General features: G+C 38.4%; 1 protein-coding gene across 8 annotated transcripts in view; it reads right to left on the reverse strand.

Moving 5' to 3' along the window:
* Positions 1 to 26,539, reverse strand: part of ESRRG (estrogen related receptor gamma) — a 580,561-nt gene that overhangs the window by 233,143 nt on the left and 320,879 nt on the right. The window contains exon 1 of one of the 8 annotated variants that reach the window (XM_037737700.1): positions 5,395 to 5,419. The exons of the other annotated variants lie outside the window; for them this stretch is intronic. The gene's annotated coding sequence lies outside the window, so the exon portion shown is untranslated. Of the gene's footprint in view, positions 1 to 5,394; positions 5,420 to 26,539 lie in introns of those variants that run through there. 8 annotated transcript variants of the gene reach the window in all.

Genomic DNA, 26,539 nt, shown 5'->3' on the forward strand with positions numbered 1-26,539 from the left:
TTAGTAGAGACAGGGTTTCACCATGTTGACCAGGATGGTCTCGATCTCTTGACCTCGTGATCCACCCGCCTCGGCCTCCCAAAGTGCTGGGATTACAGGCTTGAGCCACCGCACCCGGCCTCAATTTTTCTTTTATAATGGGATGTCAGTTAGAGGTGTACCTATTAAAGACAATGCACCCTGAATTTTGCTATATTCTTTCACATTTTGCTTTTCTTTCCTTCTTTTTTTTTTAAGTCGAGTCTCACTCTGTCACCCAGGCTGGAGTGCAGTGGCACAATCATGACCCACTGCAGCCTCAAACTTCTGGGCTCCAGTGATCCACTCACCCCCAGCCTCCTAAGTAACTGACAACAGGCACACACCATCCTGCCCCGCTAAGTTTTTTTTTTTTTTTTCCCATCATTTTTGCCCAAAGACGGGGTCTCACTATGTTACGCAGGCTGATCTCCAACTCTTGGCCTCCAGCGATTTTCCTGCCTTGGCCACCCAAGTTGCTGAGATTACAGACATAAGCCACCATGCTCAGCATGTTTTTGCTTCTTTCACATATTTAAGTAACGTTTTTCTCTATTCCAGACACTGTGCTATGCATAGGAGTTTTTACCCTCTTGACTTGAAGGCTGAGGTTCTCCCTGCCCACTCCTTTCCCTTTGTCCAGTCTCACTGCATATATTCAATGCAGGCCAGTTAACCAGTTGATTAGGAGGTTGGGTAAGTTTCCATGTCAGCTCTGTGTATTACTAGGAGTTTGTCCTTGAGAAAGTTGCTTAACCTTTCTGCATTTAGTTTACTCATCTGTAAAAGACATACTTAATAAAGAATGGCTATTATCTTTAAATTGTATAATGGTGATGTATATTTATATTTCAGTCTTCATGTAGAAGGCAATTATCTATGTATCAAACTCATTCTGTAAATTGTAAAAAAAAGTATACAAATGCAATGTGGTGTTATTATTTAATACAGGGTTTAATATAGGCTTTAATGTAGAGTTTGTGTCTAAGAGAAGTGAAAAATATTTGTTACACACCTACTATGTCTTAAGCATTGTTCTGACTGCTTTACTTATTTTGCTTAACCTTAGACAAGTTCAATGATGTAAAAATAGTAACAGCCTTCTTTTATTGTGCAATTATCTAACAATCTTAATAATATAAAAAGTAGATATTATGGTGATAATGAGTCTGATTTTATGAAGAAATAAAAATAAGGAAATGCAGCTCAAACATTAACTTATCCAAGGAAGCCTGGCCAGTAAGTGACAGAACCAGGATATGACCCCAGGACTATCTGCTGGCAGGTAGTCAGGAGCTCTTTCTGCTAAAGCACATGCTTTTCCTAGATAGAAGCAATGTATAATAGAAAAAGCCCAAGCTAGGCTGATGAAAAGAAAAATGATACGAAATAATAAAATATTTATATTTATAGGCAAAATGCACTCATTGGCAAAATATTAATTTAATATATACAGTGTTTTATATACCAGATAGTATGGCATCCACATAATTGCAAATGACAGAAGTTACCAAAGCTAACGTTTAAAATAATTCTTTGCTTAAAGTTCTTTTTTTTTTTTTGAGACGGAGTTTCGCTCTTGTTACCCAGGCTGGAGTGCAATGGCGTGATCTCGGCTCACCGCAACCTCCGCCTCCTGGGTTCAGGCAATTCTCCTGCCTCAGCCTCCTGAGTAGCTGGGATTACAGGCACGCACCACCATGCCCAGCTAATTTTTTGTATTTTTAGTAGAGACGGGGTTTCACCATGTTAACCAGGCTGGTCTCGATCTCTTGACCTCGTGATCCACCCGCCTCGGCCTCCCAAAGTGCTGGGATTATAGGCTTGAGCCACCGCGCCCGGCAAAGTTCTTAATTTTCATAGTATTTTTGCTTGCCTAATAATAGAATGATGGTGTCAAATTTGAAAATGTAGGTAGATGTATTCATTTTTAAAGGTGTCACTGGAACAATATATCATTTATTTATATCCTATAGCTAATTAGTGACCTGACCTGTTTAACAGATGTAGCTGGTAAATGTTTGGTGAAATAATAAACGTACGCACTGAATCTTCATCTCCTAACTTGAGGATCTTAGAGAGTTGTCAAATGCTAAATAAACAAAGACTGGTCCCTTTTTCCAAAAACTGTCCGCTCATCAAATAAATGAAGCATGTAAACCATGTGCATACACTACTTTGCTTTGTTTTATGCTATGCCTGTTTGCAAGAAATTGTAATCATTTTCCTTAAAATGGCCTAATTTAAATTATTTTTCCCTCAACATATTCATAAGACCTTAGATTATTATCAGTAATTATCAGTATGGCTTAGCAAAGGAATCCTCATCAAAGAACTCATAAAACAGGCTTAAAATTTGTATTTTGTAGACTTTATTAATTTCTAGCACAAACATCTCACTTTAAAGCTTCCAAAATGCTTGCACATTCCTAATTTCATTTTACCTATTTGTGAGATAAATCATGTTAGTTTTCCAGTTTTATCAGTTATGAAACTGGGATTCTGAGATGTCATTTAAATTGATTGGGCTCATAGCAACCCATAAGTGGCAGAGACAAACTTGGGAGTAATTACCCCCATCCCACCAGGCTTCTTTCTGTCTTAGCCCTCTCCTTATTCTTCTGCCTCTCTCTGTGGCAATACCATGTGATGGAAATAATGACGGTTTTCATACACCTCTTTGTCCCATGTGCTGGGTCCTTGCAGTATCATTCCTATGGTTCTGTTCCTCTGCACAGCTCCTTTATAGCATCAAGAGGATATAATGATGGGGTGGAATCCCTCTCCCCTTCCCCCGCCCCCAGAAACACAGCTTCTCTCCGATTTCTCTGGATATCCCGGACACGGGGAGGCAGGGCAACTGGGTGTATGGGCCACAACGATTGCATTTCCTTCCAAAATAGTTATGATGATTTTTCTTAACTAATCCATAAACACTTAATACCAAAATACTTACTGGTAGCCTCTATATAATTCTGTTTCTGCCATGAGCAATTTGTGGCCTTTGAGCTAATCGTTCAATCATTTTAGGCCTCAGTCTACTGATTTTACAGTGAGAGAAAAAGACTAATTTATGCCAAGTCTATTCAAACCTTAAAATATTATTAATCTATGAAAATGTGGTATAATTCAAAAAACAACAGTGCTCAGGAAGCTAAGATGTAATTAATAAATAGAATCCAGTAGGTTTTCTCCCTCATGTTTTAGATAATGTTGCTTTTTCTATCAACTTCATTTTGCTTCAGTTTCTTGCAAATGAACTACAAAGGCGACTGTCTAAAGATTAATTCTAGGATGTTGATAACATGAACTTGAATAATAAATGCTATTGAAATACAGTTATTACTTTTAAAATGTCAGGAGTTCAGATAGGACTATATTGGGATGTAATTATTGATTTACAAATAGAGTTTAGAAAATAACAGGCTTTGGAAGTAGAGGGTAAAGCTGGAATCCTTCATAAACAATGGCCTCTCAATTCACTTGTCAATGTACATCCTAGATCAACGCTTGCTCAGAACAGGTTATAAGTATCACATTAGTTAATCCATGTTAACCAGACAGGACAGAGACAGACATTTTGTGTCACCAGAATGTCCAGCCACTCTAATCTGTCTGGGACCCCAATTTTTTAAATGCAGTAGCAGCAGAATAAGACAGACATGCAAGAAAGTCAAATGATTTCCCAACTGCAGAAGCAAACACTTTGCCAGTAATTCCAAATAACTTCAAATGTGGCCTTGCTTCTCTCTGTCTCCTTTTTTCACTATCAGTTCCAAGCCAAGAGTTTCAATATTAATAGAATTATTTATACAGGCTGTTGTCCACCTTAATGCAGATTTTTCAGATTTCTTCTGCAACTTGCTGTAACTCAACACACAGGATCCTCTTTTTTCTCTTGTGTTTGCTCAAGTTACATAAGTAAGTTCACGAACATTTTTTCAATACTCAATTTCCAATTTTTTTTTTTTTTGTGGGGAATATAAGTTGTCCCTGTGTTTATAAAGCGACGGGATCTGGAAGGATGTGTCAGGCCAGCCAACTTTTTCAACTCACTAAAACCAGGTGCTGTTATAGAGACAGATGAGCCAGAACATGGCACAGAAAGGAAGTCCACAACTGAGTGCAGTGACCCTCTCCAACTAGAAACAATCTGCAAACATGGTATATGAGTGTGATCTCCTGGGGGGGGCACCACATAGCTTGGTAGACAGGGACAGAGTCAGGGAGTAGCCTATTCATCTGCGTCTACGCTTATGGGGTGGCAATCTTCAGTTGCCTACGGTCAACGCAGAAAGATAACACCTGCTTAAATCAAATCTCTCATCCATCCCTTTTAATGTTTCATGGCTACCTGGTCTTTAATCCAGTCCATTCTCTTTCTAGCACACTAAGGAGCAGGGGGAGCAGGCAAGAGACCCAGCAGCAGTCTGTTTGCCAGGAATTTGCACAGCTAAGGTGTCTAAATATATATATATATATATATATTTGCACTGTTATGACATCACTTAAGGATCAATTAACTGGCCTCTGTGGCAAACTGCTGTTCAGTGACTGGTGCCATCCTGTGCGCTGGGCAAACTGACACCAATGACCAATGCTCCCCGTGGTTTGCCCTCTCAGGTTCCCTAAGACCTTATCGACGGCACCTGTTAAAGCTGCTTCTGCTAAGCTGTTCTGCATTTGTCTGGCTGGATTTGGACTTCCTGGATCTCTGACTGAATACAAAGTGATTAGAGAGCCCAGTGTTTGGCAACAAGCACGATGGGGAGTACTCTGCGTGTGGGTCCACAGGAACACAATGTGTTCTTCATAACCCCATGCAGGGAGCGCCCAGCTAGATTCCCTGTGCTGTGGAGATCAAAATGGTCTCCTTTGTCGTCAGCTGTTTAACAGCAGCTGTTTAATGTAATTCCAAATGATTTGCTTGAATGAAGTTGTCATTCTTGCAGTAATCTTTAATTTAGTAAAACACATAGCTGAGTAATGCTATTTTTAATGTTATTTTAGCTTTAAAAAAAGTTTCCAATCCCCATATTTTTCTTGTCAATGACAGATCAAATCATTACTGGGAAATATAAATTATGCAAAGGAGAAAACTAGATATTAATCTCCCAAAGTTAGTCAAATGCTAATATGCAAATAGAGGTTTATCAAACCAAAAAGAAGTATAATGAAGTTAACAGAATAACTTTTGCATAATAAACATTGTGCTCATATATAACTAAATATAAATCGCACTTTTCTTCTGAGGACTATGTCTTATGTTAATAAGCTGAAACAGCTAGTCCAGGAAAAACATTTTAAAGATTTAATATTTTAAATATTTGGACAATAGTGCTCCAACAATACAAAGATGACCACAAATCAACCTACCTTCCTTCTTTCCTTCTTTTCTTCCTTCCTTCCTTCCTCCCTTCCTTCAACTTTATTGATTATCATCCATTGCAGTTTGTAGAGAAGTCTGTTTACAAGGCAAAAAAATGCCTGGCCTGTGTTCTCAGGCAATTCTGCAGTTCTCCTGTGAACAATAGAGGGCACTGATGCTTCTAATCTGGCAGACATCGCCTCGGAGAGAACAAAATCGCTCTCCTACTTGTGGCTTGCCTCCTAGCTAGCCAACCTCTGGGTACCACGTTCCATTTTTGATACACATTCTCTCTCCTAAGAAAGCTACCTTTATGCTTTCTCTATTCGTTGATATTCTATGTCCAGTTTACAAAGCACTGCATTAAAAAGCTGTTCTTCAGTAATAGTTTGTGATCCATCTCCTGGCTTTTCTGATTATGAATGGGTGTTCTTAAAGCATTTTTTCTTACCTTACTGCTCTTCTTCCTAACCCTATTTAAATACAATTCATTCAGAGATGATGCCACTTGCTAGCATCTTGGCTTAAAAATAAAAACTCCATAGGCTAGGACCCTTTATAAATACGTCCTGACAACTTTGTCCAGTGACATGTATTTATCAAATGTCACAAATTAATACATTGAGAGGCGCCAGGCCACCAGCTGAAGAAGGACATACTGTGATGCAGTTCTTTACCAAAGAGAGCTATTTACCTTTTTTTTTCTTTTTTTAACTCAAAGCCATAACAATCTAAACTGTTTCACTTGAATCAAATGAGATGCATCATCCATTTCCCTGATGTGCTTTCAGTAAAGAAGAAAAGCATTCATACGAAATACCTTAGGAGAGTGCTCTGTGTTTAACCATTTTCTCACCATAAAAGCTAAAATCACCTAATCAGAAAACGCTCTATCATTTTACACTGAATGGTTCATAAGAACATAAAATTCCATTTAGCACTGCTACCAGCTCTCATCATCTACCCTTTTAAAATGCTTACCCATCTTTCTCATTGCTATTCAAAGAAACAGATTTATTTCTCACCCTGGAGTTGGGAATTTTGGCATGCCAGATTGAAAATGTACCCAACACCAAGTAGTGGATGGGTTATTCTTAGTCTCCTTACACGCTTAAGAGAAAATGGGGCAGTGTATGTCTCTAAATCAAGTGAAGTTCTTTGGAAACTATGACTTCAGCTGTAGCGAGATTAGTGAGGCTGTTGTCATATTAGAAAAAGAACTGGGATCGTGAACAATAGACACGCTAGTCACAGCAAAAGAGATGAAGGGGCAAAATCTTAGGGACTGTGAGAAGAGGTTGCAGAATTATTACCATATTCATCATACTTCTGACTTATTTTAACTTTGGTTATGGAAATTAGAGAAATTCCTCCAATGCCTTTTTGATGTCTCTGAGCAACCACTGACATTTGGTGGGGGGTATTTTGCCTCAGCCCAGCTGTGCAAACCCCTTTCATCATTTCTCCCCTGTTCCTTTCAACTGCCCTTTCTCTGTCTGCCCCTCCACTCACTTTATTCTTTTCCCCTTTTTTCCTCCCTGCCCAGGCATCAGGGCCTGGGAGCCACAAGTAGACCCAAAAGATGCAAGCGTGGCTAGAATATTTCCTGTTTCTTCCCTGATGAAGTCAAGGGAAAAGGCCTCCCTAGATAACCTGCCTTTTCTCTTCTTTGCTCAAGGTTTACAAAATAAAAATCAGAATCATTTGTGTTAACCTTTCTTGTGTTTTAGACTCTTTATCATATTAGATGGAAGAATATTCGGCTGATTTGTTTTTTCTTTTTGGAAGAAGCTGTTTCCATGCTGTGGCTGAGCTCTCTGGCAGCCAACAGCGCCTTTGATTAGAAGGCTACTTCATAAATTACAAACCACCAGAGTGAGAGTCATTATGTCAAATGGGCTCTGCCATCTGGTCGTCCACTTTCTACATGATAAAGGCCATCATCTTTGCTCTATGGCTTGGTTACCTCAAGGGGTCCTCAGCCACAGCACTGAAAGAAAATAGTTCCAAGCTCACTTGGCCTTTTAAACCTAGACGATTCAGGCACTTGGAAGGGCTACTATTCCCATTTAACAGATGGGGAAACTGAGATGTAAAAGAGTTAAGTATTTTTGTAAAAAATCCAGTACTAAAAATGTATAATTTGCCCTTTGTTTCAAGAGCAAGAGATCAGAGTCCTCTTTTTTCTGCTTTCTCTCTGTATAAGAAATTTCACAAACATTTCATTTCCATTTTCTGAAAGGTTCTAGCAATGGAAATTATGGACACAGGTGACAGGAGAGAATGAATTTCTTATTGAACAGGTAGGCACTCTGCAACAATTCATCTCTGCTACCTCTAAAGAAAAAAAAATAAAAGTTTTTTTTTAAGTGAAGTTGATAAAATGCCAGACAGGAACTAATTCTTTACTTTTATGTATGTTTCTTTCCTGAAGCAAACAGGAGAAACATACCTTTCTTTACCTCTGGAAAGCAGTTCAGAACACACTGCCCGAGGTCCTATTCTCTTCAGAAAGAACTTCTGGGCATTTGAACTAAAACTGACCAAATCAAAGAACTGTTTAGGCCAGCATGGATTCAGTATGAGGGGAATTACTAATTACTTGAGTCTGAGATATTTCTTTCTTCCTATATTAATGTATTTTTAGAACAGTAGAGTACAGTGGCAAGAACATGTATTCTGGACGAGTGGCTGGGTGCCATCTGGTTAACTAACTGGCCCATGCCTTATTAGCTATCTGGCCTTGGGCCAGTTAACTTTTTTGAACTTCAGTTTCTTCCTCTATGAAATGGGTTTAGAACAGTAACTACTTCATTGGACCACTGGGAGAATTAAAACAGTAAAATTGTTACAGCGATTAAAACAGAATCGTTTCAATAAGAATCTTTTGCTGCCTTCTCACTAATTTTTTTTCTCTCTCTCAAGATTAAAAGTTATCAAAATAAAAGAAAGTCAGATTCACAATCACCAGTAGGTTTATATAAGTATGATGAGGATGATGTCTTACTTCTGTTAGTGGAAATAATATGTTTGGCTTTGCTGTCTTTCTAACCTATAAGCATTACCAATTAACATGAGCAAATGATAAATGAAGGCAAACAACCATACATCTTTGTATTGATACACACACACACACACACACACACAGAGTAGTACCTATCATTAGAAGTTCCTATGTATACACAAACATGTTTCTTGTATTCCTGTATCAAAAGTTTGAAACTGCACACTAGTGCGTATGTTTCTTTACAAAGATATGACAATTCAGTTGGATGCTTTCAATTAACGTTCAGAGACTTCTGCCTAGCCTGTAATGTCAGACTCTTTTCTTATCAAAGAAGGTTGGAATTTATGAGACATGGCAAGAGAAAACCATCAAAGGGTACTTTTAAAGTCCATAGTAACGATTACTGCCACCCTCCTTTTAAAAAATAGTAAAAGAAAATTTCAGGAAAGGAGATCAACAAACTAATACTACTACAGCTTATAGGTTTCCTTTTATCTTAAGTCTATGTTCTGATTTTTAAAAAATTGATCTCAGAGATGCATTTGTGCTTTCTGCATATTTTATAATAGTTGTGCAAATACATAAAAGTGTATATATTCTTACATTCATGTGCTATAGTCTTTTAACAAAGTGTACAGGTATAGTCCAAATAAACTTAAAGCATACATAATTTCCTAGATGAAAAGCAAAGACTCTTTGGAAGTATTAAGGATTATGTATCATGACTTCATGTCAGAGTGTAAGAAACCCTGGCTTCAGATATAACAGGAGGGAGGAGGTGGGGAGTGGTGAGAAGGACCGTGTGTGCATGCATTGTCTACATTTTCTTCAGAGCAGGAATAAAACCAGTCGTCAGTGATCTTGCACGCAACATAAAGCTGGGCTTCCTGGGCTTGTGCTGCTCAGCTGTGACTCCACTCAGTGTTATCAACTCCATGTGGCATTTGGTTATCCTACCATTGTTGCTTGCAGGCCTTTTGTCAGAAACCATGCTGATTTTACTGCCAATTTTTTTCTTCCCAAACCATAAGAGCTTTCAAAAGTAACTTAATGGGAAGCAGCTAGACATTTTAAAAGAAAAGAAGAAAAAAACAAAAACAAAGAAAACCACCCCAAACCTTCTTCCTTCCAAATATTCTGAAATCTAAGACCAAGAATGAATGTGACCTTGACCCAACTTATACATTTCACCAAGCAGTCTAAGCCCTGGGGAATCCCAGGCCTTCCCTCCAGAACACTTACACACATACTCACATGATACAGTGCTGTTTCAGGATCAACTTTTACAAAAGAACGGAAGTATCTCAAACTTTTACTCTCGATTCCCGTATCTTTTCAGTATTTCCAAAAACATTTAAATTGTGCTTTCCCCTCTCTATCACACTGCAAAGGTGACAGTCAACTTTAATCATTCAGCATCCTTTTGGGAGCATCTTTCCTTCTGCATCCTTAGTTCAGATTTACCAACAACTGTTAAAAAATATCCCCCTAGGAATTCTATATAAGAACAATGAGTTTGGCCTAAGTTACTGCTGTGGTGATTCAGAGATAATCATTCAGCTTCCGGGCTCTATTTGGATATTTATTTCAGTCACTAATTTCAAATTTTATTTCTTAGTAGCTAAGTCAGTACAACCAGGCAAAAGAGAAAGAACTTACATTTTTATTTTTATTTTTTTTTACCCAACATTTTAATCTAGTTGGGTAAAAGAGTTGGTGGGAAACTTTGAGAGTAATGAATCACACGTTCTCAATGATTTGTGGATTTCACTCTCAAACGTTCCTTTTCTATTTCAACTCTATTATAATGGATAATTGAGAACTGACTACACAGATGGGGAATGCATCCATCCATTCATTCAACAAATATTTCAAGATGATGACAGGGATATCAAATTTGCTACATGTAACTAGGCTTTCTTAAAACAGGCAGATTATAACAGACTATGGCGGAAGGATAGTATAGTTTTCATGTTAATATATTTTGAGTATTCCATGAACACATTTACAAAGAAAAATAAAAAGAAAGGGGCTGTATCACAGATATTTTATGGGTTCCAAAGCAATTCATGATTTTATTACATCTACTGTTTTTTCAAATATTTTTAATAAAATCTGACTTTACTTTTTTCAAAGCAGCAAATTGGTGAATTTTTGATGTTTTGTAATTTCCCAAATTATGGTTTTATATTAAATGTCCTTCCTCCCAGAGTGGTAGCAAATTGCATGATTTGTCTTTAAAGCAAAAATTAATTTGTGAATTTCAAGTCATGATTTATCTTCATTCCACCCAGACCAGGACTCTAGATCTTAGAGCCCCCCAAACTCAGCTACTGTATAATGTAAAAAGGAACATTTGGTTAAATAAATGGCTAAACTAACAAAATGACTACATCATGCACCTTTTACACGAAATTTCTTATCCTGAATTATCAATTATATACAAACTACATACTATATAGAAAATAGCTTTGTTATATTCAGTAGCATATTATACTGTTGTTGGTGAAAATAAAATTCCTTTTTATTCCTATTTCCTTATATTTACCTCACATGGTCCCCACATATGAGAACAGAGTGACCTTTATAACTCAGTCCATGCTGTCAATCCCCAACACCCAATCTCCAAATTCTGTGGAGTCTCAAGTAGCTGAATCAGAACAATCAGTAGATGTTTATAGAAGTGAATCTTCTTTCTTTGGTGTAGACCACCAATGGCAGAAACAACAAGAAACAGTATGCATTTTTATGCTAAGGATTTACTTTGCAATACATACTGTTCAAAAGCTTTTCAACTTCTATTCCAGGGGCTACTTGCATCTGCTAATTTCAAGGATTCTACTTAAATAGTGAATATGTTTCTCCTGGATGAGGGCTCCCTATTAGTAGCAATACAGAGATGCTGCCTGACCCTGCCTGTCCCTGCACATTACAGAATCTAAAAAAACTAACTTTCCCCCAGAAACCTGAAATAGTTTGGATCCAAGTAGTGTGCATTCCCCAAACTCTGTTGTACCCCAGATAAATCTAGCTTCTTGCTGCCAGATCTTAAGGAAGCCTGTGTACTTTAATTTTCTCATCTGAAAAATGTAGATAGCATCTGCTCTATCTAACTTACAGGCATGTGTGGAAATAGATGCAATAAAATGGAAAGCCTGGTATTCAATAAAAGCCATTCTCTCCCCAACCTCATCAAAACCAAACTACTGAAAAAAAAAAAGCAACATACAAATATTAGGGTTTTTTCTTTTCTTTCTGTATTCCAGGTTATCAGAATGATATGTTATGGTGGACAAGTTCAAAGAGTCTGGGAAATGTGCCATTTCTTGGTCTTGGAATAAGAGAATCACTTAGGGTTGGGGGATTGAGAAGATTATTTTAACCAGCCAGGCATTCCTACTCATTTTTCTCTGTGTATCACCACAACAGGAGCTTCAACGAGAGAAATTCGTACTTATCAGAATCAAGAAAATCAGATTCTTTCTCTCTTTGACAGATAGAGTTCTCACCATGGGTCCTGATAAAGCCTTTTCCCCACTAGGAATTGAGAGATAGCTCATTCTAGCTACTTTAAAAGAGAACAAGGCAGGGAAGGGGAGGTATGGATAAGATTTCCAAAGCTAGAAAACTTGCAAATATCTAAAAAACCCAGTATTTATTTCAAGAAATTAAAGAGTGAAATATTGGCACCTGAAATAACAGAAAGCTGAAAAGGAATGCTCTTAGTATTCTCATTATATTCTATCACGTAATAGAAAATTCATACACTTTAAATGTGTACAGCAATTCTCTATGCAAAGAATGGTCCTCACTGGTTTTGAGAATATTTTTGGGATCCGACAGGAATAGCATGGACTAGAGTAGAGATTGAAAAATATTATCCTTAATAAACCCATACCTCATAACTGGTAGATTTCTAGGGTATGCAAACCCATCTCCCCAAGACCAAGGTGGGAGATGCCAGTATACAAGAGCCCTTCTAAACTCATTCCCTCTCCTCATAAAGGCATTGCCATAGCTCCCAGAACTCCTATCTAAGGTTGTCATTGCAACTTTATGCAATGTTTTGCTCTAAACAATTCACTAATTCAGACTGTAAATCTTTATTATAAAGATTTCCTTCTCCTAAGCAGTAATTCTCTCTGCTCTGGTGGGGAGAGGAATGATTTGTTTTTTCGTTACTGGTTATTTATAAGATATCTACTCTAGATTAGTCCTGCTTGAGTGACATCCTAAATGGCTCCATTCCCCAGCAGTACTCTACTTCTGATGGGAGACTGACAACCTCTACTTAGAATGTCTTTCATGGTACACAATGAAGTGTAAAACTGCTGTGAAAAAGCTCATGTTTCAAAACAAACCATCTCTATAATAAGCACTTAAAACACTTTTCATTAATATATTTCTTTGTGTATAAAACAAAAGCTTAATGCTGGAACATGGCCTTTGACAATATATCTTTTTTTTTTTTTTTTGCAAAAATAAACACTATTTCACTTTTTAGCTAAACCAAAATAATGAAAATGTAAGTGAGGCTTGCTTCAGATTTTACCCTCATCTACACTCTTAATGCTGGTGCAAATTGTGTTGTTTTCAACCAAAATATTAAAGTCCAACAAAAATCCAAAGGCAAAAAGCCTGAATTAATAAATACAGAATCTAACAACCTTTCTATCTCAGGTATTAGCAAATATCTTTGATCTGGAGAGATATAGTCCTGTCTAATCTTTATCTGAATTTGCAATTAAGACTTCAGAGCTATGGATATCTGTACACAGTTCTGTACACAGTTCTGCTTTCTTAATTTTAAATGGCTGGACCCAAATCAAATCGGGCCTCAAATACATTGAAAAGTAAATGTCTAATGTCTAATTGAACTAATAGTACTCTTTAATACAGCTAATGCTTAGTGCCAGCTTTAGGAGCTCGGGAGCTGCAGAGATAAGAGAAATGAACAAATAAACAGCCTGAAAAAACAAGAGGAAGAAAGAAAATCCTCCTTGGAAAACTTGTCATGAGATTATGATGACTTGATTCTTTGATATAAATATAAAAGCAAGCAAATTCATATTGATTCCTTCCTGCCATACCTCCTCCTCCCTTGATCTAAATGTGCTCTGAATTAGATTCCCATTCACTTCCATTAATTGTCACCTCCAATAGAATATTGTAAGAGCCTCAAAATGAAGCACTTATGAGTTTTCTTTTTCAATCTCTTGTGGGCTTCTCTCAGTTTATCGCAAATGAACAATCATGTTGGAAGGGGCTCCGTCTGTTTAATGTCATTAGCGATTGTTTCATAAAACAAACAGCCGCTCCACCATTCGGCTGCAGTTAATCTTAAATCTAAATGTGGCGGCACTCAGGGAGAGCCTCAGACGTGGTTTGTTCTCACCAATGCAAGTCTCTTAATCTATTGCAAGTCAAGGCGCTTATCTCTCTGCTCAGTTCAGAGAAGGGATTTCTTTGTCCAAATACTAAACCAAACCCAGTTAACATTTTGAGTCCAGAATTTTTTTTTTTTAACCTCCTGGGCATTTTTTTTTAAAGCGACTCAAAGTCTACAGTATATTTATTTATTGACTGTACTATTTTACAAATATTTTCCCAATACTGACAAAGTCAAATTCTTTTTCAGGTTGGCGCCTACAAGCCAGCCTAATCAGTGAGTTTGGGAATCCTGATAAAGGACCAAACTGAGAACAAAAACACATTTACAGACCTGGGAATGATGGGTACTTGGAAAGTCAAAGAATTCTGGGGGTTATACGCTCTCAAAAGAGTCTGATTACCCCCGAAAATGAGGCTCAATCATTATTATCTTAACAATAATATTATTTTTTAGCATAGGCATGGTCTTGAGTACTTACTATTAATTTTTTCATGGAAATAGTCAAATAACCCCTAAGAAGGTATTATTATCCCCATTTTCGGATAAAGTAGCTAAGCCTGAGAGAAGTAAAGAAACTTGCAGGACATCACACTGCTGGTACCAGGCAGACCACAGGAAGTCACACTGCTGGTGCCATGATTTAAAAAAGGTCTAACTGGGTTTGAAGCATATGTTTCTAGCCATAAGACCCTATTAAAACTGGCCATCACACCAATTTGAAAATCCATGTCTATAACAATCATACATTCTGCAGTTCCTGGGAGAGTTCTAATTTGCAAGTTTTTGTACCTCTGCCAGATAATGTGCCCCAGATTTTTAGTGGAAAATATTATGGTTCTACACTACAGTTTCTAGCAGCAGAAGTGTGCCTGCTGCTGCTCAGGCTCAGTTAGGCAAAAGCTGCTTCAACAAATAACTACCCAATTTGCCACCAGAGCTTAATGGAGGGGCTCTATCCAAGTTCTCTGACTTAGTCTCCCCGGGTAGAAACTTTCAGGTTCCAGCTACAGCCCTGCGTGCCCCCCATCACACCTCCTGAGGGTCTCCTCTACCTACCACGTGATTTCCCCCCCATTCACTCAAGGCCTTTAAACCTTTGCCTGCTCTTCTGCCGAGTTTTTTTCTTTTTTTAAACCCTTTTGTTTCTAAATTTCCACCAGCCCCCAGATAAAACCGAAAGATACTGGAAGGCAGAAATCAAAACATGAAACTCCTTACATAGTATTGAATAGCCACTCAGTCAGCAGATAAGCTGGAAAAAATCGTTGAGTACCTGTTAGTCCCAAGCACTAGAATATTTGCTTACTAATATACCTACTATGCTAATAGAACGATGTTTTTCCTGCTCCAATAATTTGTTAAAGAGAATCTGAAGGTCACACCTCATTCATATCTCTCTGCTCTGGCCTTTTGGAATGATTTTTAGCTCTTTAGAGGGGATGAGGAGACAAGCACTTTTACCTCCAACCATTGGCATAAATGGTTCCCTCAGCCTAGTAGATTATCATCCCTCTCCTTACTTGCCTAGCTCCTGCTCAACCTTCAGATCTTAGATCACATGTCACTTCTTCAGGGATATGCTCCCATTCACTGCATCCCTAAACGGGACAAGTGTCCCTCTCATCAGTTTCCACAGCATCCAGGATTTCCCCACATCCTGTGCATATCTCCCACAGGTCTGTAAGCACCATGAGGGGTAGGGACTGGTCCACATGTCTCTAAGCACCATGAGGGGTAGGGACTGGTCCACAGGTCTGTAAGCACCATGAGGGGTTGGGACTGGTCCACATGTCTGTAAGCACCATGAGAGACAGGGACTGGTCCACATGTCTGTAAGCACCACGAGGGGTAGGGACTGGTCGATATGTCTGTAAGCACCACAAGTGATAGGGACTGGTCCACATGTCTGTAAGCACCATGAGGGATAGGGACTGGTCTGTCTTGTTCAACACTATCTCCCCAGCACAAGGGACCAAGCCTGGTACAGAGGTGGCGCCCAATAAATACTGCCTACATGGATGGATGAATAGAAAAAAAGGTGTGTATCTTAAAATAATTTTTTTCTCATAACGAATCAAAACTTCTCAAGTTCTTTTAAAATGGAGATAGAATATTTATATTCTGAAGAATATATTTAAGAAACAATGTAGAGAAGAATATGACTATAAATAAGCATATATATATCTCTATATATGAATATATAAATATATAAATGACAGTTAACTGATATCCATGGCCTGGGTTTTTGCTGTTTTAAAATTCAAATTGAAAGCCCAGTATGGTGGCATGCATCAATAGTCCCAATTACTCAGGAGGCTGAGGTGGGAGGATCACTTAAGCTCAGAAGTTTGAGGCTACAGTGAGCTATGATTACACCACTGTAGACCAGGCTGGGTGACACAGGGAGACCTTTTCTCTAAAAGTAACATAAGTTAATTAATTTAAATTGAGAGGGAATAAAGGACATTTTGGATGGAGTTAAACACATCCCAGAAAAGATAAGGGCAGGCCTTAGCAGAGGGATCAGAAGGAGGACATGTATACTTCTCATGTTTTGCAGTATTAACCAGGAAAATCACTATTTTATTAATATGTATCTAGAATTCAATTCAGTTTAACCAATAGTCATTGATTGCTAGCTGATAGGAGAGCAACTCTACTAGGCATTATGAGGTGGTGAGAGGTGATAAAACATCCCAGTTGTAAGAAATGTGTAAGCAGAGGGCCGGGCGTGGTGGCTCATGCCTGTAATCCCAGCAGTTTGGGAGGCCAAGGTCAGGAGTTTAAGACCAGCCCTGACCAACATGGTGAAACCCAGTCTCTATTAAAAATATAAAAATTAGCTGGGTGTGGTGGTGAGTGCCTATAATCCTAGCTACTTGGGACGCATGAAAATCGCTTGAACCCAGGAGGCAGAGGTTGTAGTGAGCCGAGATCACGCCACCGCACTCCAGCCTGGGTGACAGAGTGAGACTTTGTCTAAAAAAAACAAAAAAAAAAAAGAATGTATAAGCAGACTGTCCCTGCCAGTGCCTACTATCTAAAGAAAACAACACTTAAAAGCAGGCATAACAGCAACAAGGCAATACTTTGAAAGAAAGCAAAATTAATTTTCTACCTATTACCAAATCTTAAAAGGCTGTGCTTTCTGCATTGGGCTTAAACATGACCACATTTTGAAATACCTTAATACTTGTCAAGTAACGGGAAAAGTGATATGGCTCATTTCCAAGTCCTGTCTTCCTTTCCACTAGTTCATAACTTTAGGTATACAACTTGGAGCTGTCCAGCTCTTCCATCCAGTCCCCAGTTTTCAGGGAATCCGTTTCATGCTTTACACCCCGAGGGTGTCTATGTAGTTCTCCAGATGTCTGACTCTCAAGTACTGCCATAATAGTACCTTGTAGTGGCTATTAACAATAACAATAGTAATACCAACACTCTGCCAAGTGTTTTAGCCCCATTGCTTTATTAATTCTCACAATAACACTCTACGATGGGTGTCATATTATTAAATGCCCTTTTTTTCCTTCAGACAGGGAAAATGAAGCTTGGAGGGCTGTGTAAATTGCCTAAGGCCATGCAGCTATTAAGAATGAGCACCCTGTAGTAATAGATCAGGCTAGGGAGCATTTTTTTTCTGCAACAGTTCTTAGGCCTAAAAACTTGACTTTATTCTTGGTCTCAAAACACTTTCCCAAAGGAAAGGGAATGCCAATATGAGTGTAGAAGGACCTTACACAAACAAATTCCTGGATTATTATTCATATGAAATTCCCAAGATTATAAATTTCTGAAAGCCTATGAAGCAAGCATTTAATACATGATTTTTGGATTAAACTCATAAGTTACCCAAGAGTGCTAACTCCTCTAGAAATTTTCTTTTGATCACTTCTCATCATCTATATGCTAAAAAGCAACTAAAAAGTGGGTTAATGCAGGCAAGAACGGGAGACAATTATACTGGGAAGCCATTTACAACGGGAAATTGCATTGACGTGAGAAAATCAGTTGCGCCCATTTCCTCAGTTCTTCATGTTGAGCTTTCCTTCTTAAATGTATTAGATATATTTTCATATAATATTTAATAAAAATGTCTGGAGTGTATTTTCATGCCATAACATGTTGTTGGTGGCTATGAAGGCTCTTTAGGGGCACCATAATTTTCAATACATCACTAAGAAAAACAGTCTTCATTATTTAGAAAAAAAATTCCTTTGCTCTCAGCTGCAGTAGTTATACTGATTTTGAATTCTTTGGTTTTACAAATTCCATTTGAGCTCACACTACCTAACCAGTAAGATGAGGCAGAGGATAAGGGGGAGAGGCAGTGTGAGGGAAAAAGAGAGGAGAATGAGACAGAAACCTGAAATCAAAGAGAAAATTGGTCACAATATTAATGTATGCTTAGCATTTTTGGCTAAAGTCGATTATTACCTTCCCTGATATTGTAAGGTTAAGTTCAATTCTATTTTTTGATTTGCAGTTGTTCTTCCCAGTTAAATGTACTCCAACATTCAGTTGTTAAAGTTTTCACTGTGCACGGGCAGTCACACATGATGAAGAGGGCAAAGGTTTTGGATCCCAACAGGTGTAGAGGTGGATGGATCTCAGACAATTACCAGCTCTGGGTAAACTGCTCAAGGTTTATGATCCTTGGTTTTGTCATCTATAAAACGGAATAATAATGGTCTATATAGGTTTGTGATTATTAACTATAATAAATATAAAAACTTATGAGAATATTTAGTGCAGAGTAGGTATTCAATGCGTTACAGTCCTGTAGAGAAGATTAATCAGGGAGAAAAAAAAGTGAATAAAATTCAGGACAGATTTAAGTAAATGCTGGGATAGTTCAAAGCAATGTCCTACAAGGTATGATACTTCTGTGGCTATCAGAATCTGCAGGGGCTCTTGTTAATCACACAATCTCTATGTCTCATCTCAGACATATAGTACAGAGTCTCTAGGGGCTGGATTAAGGAATCTGCAAATCTGCATTTTCAACAAACTGCCTAATTGATTCTTTTCTTTTCTTTCTCTCCCCCTCCGCTCCTCCTTTTTAAAATTAGAGAATGGGTCTTGCTAGTCTTGCGAGGTTGCCCAGGCTGGACTCTTCCACTCTTTTTTTTTTGAGACAGGGTCTCATTTTGTCCCCCATTGCGTAGTGCAGTGACGCAATATCGGCTCACTGCAACTTCTGTCTCCCAAGCTCAAGCGATTCTCCTGCCTCACCCCCTGAGTAGCTGGGATTATAGGTATGTACCACCACACCTGGCTAATTTTTATATTTTTAGTAGAGATGGGATTTCATCATGTTGGCCAGGCTGGTCTCAAACTCCTGGCCTCAAGTGATCTGCTGGCCTAGGCCTCCCAAAGTACTGGGATTATAGGCGTGAGCCATCACACCCGGCCCAGGCTGTATTCTTAACTCCTGGTCTCAAGTGATCCTCCTCCCTCAGCCTGTCAAGTAGCTGGGACTATAGGTGTGTGCCACCTCACTGGGACCTAGCTGATTGTTATGTTCACTAAAATTTGAGATTTTCTAACTAGAAAGAAAAAATAATTTGTATCCCTAAGAGATCCAACAGCAAACAGATGGCTGATTTAACCTGTGATCATTCTAGGAGGGTTGACTTGCAAAGGGCCTAATTTTAATAGTACTAATTACAGGGGTAGGGGAACAACAGATACTGCAGGAACCCAGGAGGAAGAGCAGTGAAACTAGGCCACAAGGCTCAAAGTGAGAGGGCTGCTGGATTGCAGTACTTGGGAGAGGGAGAGTCGTGTGAAGTGGCCTCTGTTTAGGTGACCCTGGACAGAGCGATAGGGGGGTGAGGGGGCAGGAATCTGGAGTATAAATATCTTGTTCTTACACTTCTTCCTTCCTCCAGTCTCCTACTGAGTTTCCCCATTGGTCAGAGCTAACTGGAAGTGAGAACACCCAGGAGCCCTGTTACCATTATTTATCTTATTCATTCATAAGACTCTCTGTGCCACCTGGAGCAGAGAGCCAGTGGGAAAGGCTGGAGACTGCCCTGGAGGGGCAGGTAGGAGATGTATGGCCTGGAAGAGAAGAGAAGGGGTGGAGGCAGGAAGGGGGAAGACATCCCAAATAACAGTGCTCTTGAGGTTGTGAATGGCCAAAACACTATTGACACCAACAATCGTGATGATAATGGCTCTATTTACTGAGTTTTGATTATGTTCTGTGGCTGTAAGGACTTTCTGCCTATTAAGTTGTTTGATGCTCACAACAGCCTGATAAGGCAGGCCCTATGATCAACCCAGTCTTATAGATGAGAAATCCGAGGTAGGGAAAGGTGAACTTCCCTGTTCAAGGTTACAGCTAGTTAGCAGGAAGCCAAGTTTATCTGGACAAGTGTACCTAGTTTATCAAGTTGATCCAGTCCCCTGAGTCTGTACTGAGAGTTCTCCTGCTCTACTCTCTCCAAAGACGCTGTCTGAGGGAAAGTGGGTTGCATGCTGAGGAAAGAAGGTGAGCAAACAAATAGAGGACACAAAGGTGCCTGGCGTGCGAGAAAAACATGAAACATGGTGGTGCAGTCAGACGCTAAAGGATCTGGAGAGAGACAAGAAAGCCTTGAACATCATACCTTGGAGTTGCTTTTTTTCCTCCTGGCGGTAGGGCGCTCCACTGCCTGACAAAGCTTTTGAACATGCTGTTCCTATAACGTGGGTACTGAGCTAATCCCCGGACTTTAGCTGAACCCGACATGCTGAGGTTGAAGACAGCTTTATTGTTACTCACAAATGGAGTATTACGGATCCCTGGTTCTTTTTCACCTTTCATTTCTTGCGACTGATATAACTTTTTATATCAGTAGCAATAGAAACAGAAACTCAAAATATCTCAAGGCAGTGGAGGCAAAAATAGAATGTAATAGTAAAGCAAAGCAAAGCAATCTTCGTCACAAATCTTGTAAAGTGAACCTGTCGGGTTTTGATCTCTTCATTCAGCGTACTTGTCCTCACGGAGGGGCACTCACTTGGAAAAACTGGGACAAAGGAAGCCAGTCCTTATTACTATGTTAGTATTACATCTCTCTCTTTTTCTCTACTTTCTTATGCTTAATCAATTCTCAGCCCACCACAAGGATGAAGATAACTCCCTGCATCGGATATTTGAATTTATAGCTGCTGCTGTTTGGGGCACTCTGGAGGGAGGTACAATTATGCAAAGAAGACCGTATGTGTGGAGGAGGAGTGAGGAAAATGTAAGGAGAGAGTGGGTGAAAATCAACCCTGACTTTTCCTTGATTCTTACTGATGCCCCCACTTCTTCCATCTTTCTCTCTCATTCTCACAGCCCCAGTCCCAATTTGGGGATTACTAAGATAAAAAAAGAAATGAGAAAACCGTTCATTCATTTACTGGAACTTTTCCTATATCATATGAACTGCTTTGGGACAGCCGCACATTCGATGGGCTTCAGTGCTAAAAAATATCTCAACACTTTGGAATTCTGTACCTGGCTTAGAGGGAAAACCAGTGTGATATTTGATGTGATGGCAACAAATGCTTCATTATATATCAAGAAGACATCTTTAATTTTTATCAGAAGTTACACCAGACACACTGACCTATTGCCAGCATTTATATAATAAGAAAGTCAGAGTCTCTTTAGAAGGCTCTACCTTATCCATCACTGATCTCAATAATTCTGCTCTCTGGGGTCAGACATGACTCAGACCAAATGCATCTGGCTGTAGATCCAGTGTTCTCTATCCATTATTCAGTTAGCATAGATGTTATATATTTGATTGCGGTTATTACATAATCTTTTTTCTGATCTAGAGCAATTTTTCTTCCCTTACAAATAAAAGTTGATGAAGCTGGAATCGTTTAAAGCCACTGAACTTAAGAGCTCGAAGTGATCTTACAATTGTATAATACAACTCCCTGTTCTAACAGGCAGGAAAACTGAGGTATAGCAAAGGGAAAGGCACTTGTCCAAGGTCATAATAAATAGTGAACCTGACTCAAAGTGTTCTTTTTGATTTGTCTTGTCATGCTGACTCAGCAAACTCTCCAGCATTAACAAGGTTTCCCTTCCTTTCCTAGTTCCTCATATTTTTGAAGTCACATTGCCTTCTAAAAAAAAAAGAAAAGAAAAAACCCACACACACAAAGGAGTAGGTATTGCCCAAAATTTCAAAGACACTATTTCTGAAAAATAAGGGCATAAGGAATGAAAGAGGGGGAGATTTTTGAGCCTATGGACTAAAATGCCATCTAGATATGTTCCCCGCAATCTAATCACCTGCAGTGTTTATCATGGGTTATGGTAACAGTGAGTTTAAAGCTATTTGGATAATAAGATACTGGGTTTTTGTCAGCTATAGCTCCATGATGTCTGTAAGTTTCAACATATCTCATGTTGGAAAAATATAAGCAATCTTTAAGCGTTTGATTGCTACTAGTACAGTTTACTTAAACAGATACATAATTTATACAGTGCAAAGCAGATAACTGAGTAATTAGAGAGCAGTCACATGCCCGTGGCTATGAGAATGTACAAATGGCACAAGAGAATCCTTTACAAAATTTTCTTCTTCAAATGAATTTTCTCATTACGATACCTTATATTTAGTTTGTGCTTCAAAGCTTAAGTATGTATTTGCTCCCAGGACAAGATGTGGGGACAAAATGGGTAGGAAAGTGTCACCTATTAAGAAAAGAGGGTGATTTAAAGCATCAGTTGACTTTGTTCCCAAACAACTCTTCCATGAGAAGAAGGTAACCCATTAGAAAGCTACAGCTGAGATTATTAGCTAAAATAAAATTTTTAAAGTCAGGGTGAAAAGTCAACAATTTGCACCTACCCACATTATTGGTATGTTTTATTATTGAAAGTGGCCAGCCCACTATGTGCTAAGCATTGAACTTACATTGTCTCTAATCCTCACCAAAATCCTGAAAGGAAGGTGTTATAATTCCACTTTCAGTTGAGGAAATCCAGGTACTGGTCCCTGAGACCAGACTATGGCCATAGCTAACAAGTACAGATTCTATTCTCAAACTGAAGAACGGGTCTCCCCAAATTCCAAGGTATATCTTTGAACTATACTTCCCTGTTTTAGCCTATAAAACACTCATACGCATTGAGAAAGGGTTGGTGTGAAATTTCAGGAGAAGAAATGATTCTTATCCTAATATCTATAGTTTCCTTATAGCATCCCTCTTTAAAAACGCTTCTTGGAGAAAGGATACATCATCTTTATTCACTGACTACATATAATTAACCTGTGAGGTAAATAGATATAGATATAGATCTATCTATCTATTTCTCCAGCATCTATCTATCTATCATCTGTATTTTAGAAGTAGGATCTTACTTTGTCACCCAGGCTAGAAAGCAGTGGCACAATCATAGCTCATTAAAGCCTTGAACTCCTGGGCTTAAGTGATCCTCCTGCCTCAGCCCTCTCATGAGCTAGGACTACTGGCATGTGCTATCATACCTGGCTAATTTTTTGATTTTTTTGTACACATGGGATATAGCTATGTTGCTCAAGCTGGTCTCAAACTGCTGGCCTTAAGCAATCCTCCTTTTTTAGCCTCCCAACGTGCTGGAATTACAGCACTGTGCCCAGCCTCTGGGAGGTAAATATTGTATAAATAAGTTTAATACATAAGGAAGTTCAACCTTAAAAAAGTTAAGATTGTCTAGGATTGCACTCTACTAAGAACAAGAGTCAGAAATTAAATCCCACCATATATATGGTTTAGAGTCTATGCTGTACCACGGTATTTTAAGCCTTAAAATAGAATTGACATTAAGTCACATTTTTATGATATACTTCATATATCATAAAATATATGATATACTTCAACAAATGCCTAATGTATGTTATTGACATGAGAAGCATGGAATAGATGCTTTAGGAAAATGAGGCAAAGAAAAAACTAATGATTAAAGATTGCCTCCTGACCTCAGAAGCCAGCTTAGGATTAGATTACCTCAGGAGACAATTGATGAGAATTTAGCAGGAGAATTGAGGAGAGTGAAGACCATTATGGCAGAGAATGTTTGATTAATGTCCCAAAATAAGAATGAACAGTATAATTGCATTTCAGACGAAAGAAAGACCAACTACAAACAGAGTGATCAGGGACTGCTTCCAAAGGGTGTCCTATGAAGTAGTCATTGAATAATGGGTTTTCAAAAGGTATTCCAGGTAGATGGAATAACATAAGTAACTGCGAAGAGAAGGGAAAGAGTAAATGAACCAAATTAGTTTAAGTATTTTGGCAAATAGTTTGAGATGACATTGGGAAACATCATTTAAGACCATCAAAGGCTTCAACTTCTAAGCTAAAACTGTGGGCATAGTTACAGGTCTTGGTAACCATGGAAGATATACTAGGTGAGGAGAACAATCTAATGCATACACGAAGCAGTCACATGTAAGTTGACCAGAAGTATTTCCATAGTCAAGAAACTGTTATAAGGTTACTTAAATAGAGTACAAAAAAATGTGAATTATCTTCTATTATAGGTAGGCACACCAGCCATAGGAATATGGCAAGAAATGACAAAATCAGGAAACAAGTTAAATACAGATTGTCAGGAACTTTCAAGTGACTGATAATGGAAATAGAGATTTATAAATGTTGAATTTGAAATGCTGAAAGGACATCTGAATTGAAATTGTACTCAGAAATATGGAAATCACACAAAGACATGGGGTGACATGATTTAGATTACTCTTGCATAGAGATGGTGGGCAGATAATATTGTTAAGGAAGAGAATAGAGAACTAATAGAGAGGAATATTAACTAAGGAGAAGTTTACTTTTTAGAAGTAGAAACAAAGAGAGCTACAAAATAAGGAAAATGGAGAAGTGAATTTGGGTGGGGCAAAAAGAGCAAGGGAAGCTAGGTAAGCAGGTAAAAGATAGGAAATACCACAGACATTGAAAGAAGGAAGGAGAAGAAATGGGAAACAAAGGTCACCCAATATGGCAACAGGAGAACCCTGGTGAGTCTTTTGGTGGGCTGATGACTGGAGGCCAAGGGTGCACATCACTTAAGAAATCTGGTGGTCTATAGAAGGAAAATAAATAGAACTGACTCGAAAGTACCCTATAATATAGATGAGTTGAACTTTTTGTAAGCACATAGGAGACTTGAGCATGTAAGAAAAGAAAGAAACCAGAGAGCTAGTTCCATTGTCCTGGATTCTTCTGCATTAATTAGCATTTATTAATAGTTTACTCAGCTGGGCACAGTGGCTTAAGCCTATAATCCCAGCACTTTGGGAGGCTGAGACGGGCAGATCACCTGAGGTCAGGAGTTCGAGGCCAGCCTGACCAATATGGAGAAACCTGTCTCTACTAAAAATACAAAATTAGCCGGGCATGGTAGCACATGTCTGTAATCCCAGCTAGTCGGGAGGCTGAGGCAGGAGAATCGCTTGAACCAGGTTGCAGTGAGCCAAGGTTGTGCCATTGCACTCCAGTCTGGGCAACAAGAACAAAACTCCATCTCAAAGAAATAAAACAGTTTATAAATGTTTGCATCTTTTCACCAGTCTGTGTTTCCAGTAGGAGCCAAAACCTTTTAGCATTGGGAGACAGGTCAGCTATTTCTTTTCGTTCTCTACCTAATGTCAAATCAGAGTAGAATATAAACATTTTTCTTTCTTTGACCGTATTTCTGCATGTATATATATTTCTCAGACATTCAAGTTTCTTTTAATTGAAAGAAAAAAGGAGTATATAACAATGATTATTTACAATAAATAGCAGGTAAAAAATGTTAAGCATAATACACATGACACTTTACATACATTATGTCATCTCTTTAAAAAAACACATTTTAAGCAGTAACAAAAAAATACCTGTTTCATCTTTGGATTATATTTTGTACGTAATTATTCAACAATTCCTGCCCTTTTTTTCAAAAGCTGACAGTAGATTCGTTGTCAAGTCTCTACCACAATGACCTATCCATTTACCTTTCCATTTATATAGCCATGCATCCACCCACCTACCCATTCACCCATCCTTCCATTCATTCATTCATTTATTCATTAATTCACTGGTTCACCAAATATTCCCACTCTATGCTAGGTACTGGATGAGATAAAGCATCAGCCTTGATTTACCAATTTAACTTTCTGTCTTGTTCTAAGAGACACAGTCTTGCTACATTGCCCTGGTTGTCCTCAAACTCCTGGGCTCAAGGGATCCTCCTGCTCCAGCCTCCCAAGAAGCCAGGAGGCCATCATGCAGTTCCACTTTAATCTCAGAGGTACATTTCTTTGCCAAATGAAGAAACTAGATTCCCATTAAGTGGAAATTTTTAAGTCCGATAAATAACAAAAGAAAATGATACTTCTTATATTACTCAGCTAATAAAAGATGCTCAATAATGCTTTAGTACCAATACACATACGCTTATAACAGTGTGTAAAAAATTCATTTGGAAAATTTAAATTAGGCGCATTTCTAATTTAATGTCTTATAATTTTTGCCATAGCATGTGCATACAGTTATCTAATAAGTAAAATATGTAGAACAAAGAGGAAGAACCCTGCCCTAAGGGAATTTATAATATATTCTAATGTATTCTAATGGTGTGTGAAATATACACCTAAACTCAGAATTTGTCAAAACTTTGTAACTGGGAGACGCTGACAACTATTTCCAAGTATGCATCTAAAAGATTCCTGCCATGGGAAAAAAGTTTTTATTTGACGATGCTCATATACTGTATTTAAAAGCT

This window comes from Cebus imitator, unplaced genomic scaffold (genome assembly GCF_001604975.1).
Source record: "Cebus imitator isolate Cc_AM_T3 unplaced genomic scaffold, Cebus_imitator-1.0 Scaffold42, whole genome shotgun sequence".
Lineage (NCBI taxonomy): Eukaryota > Metazoa > Chordata > Mammalia > Primates > Cebidae > Cebus > Cebus imitator.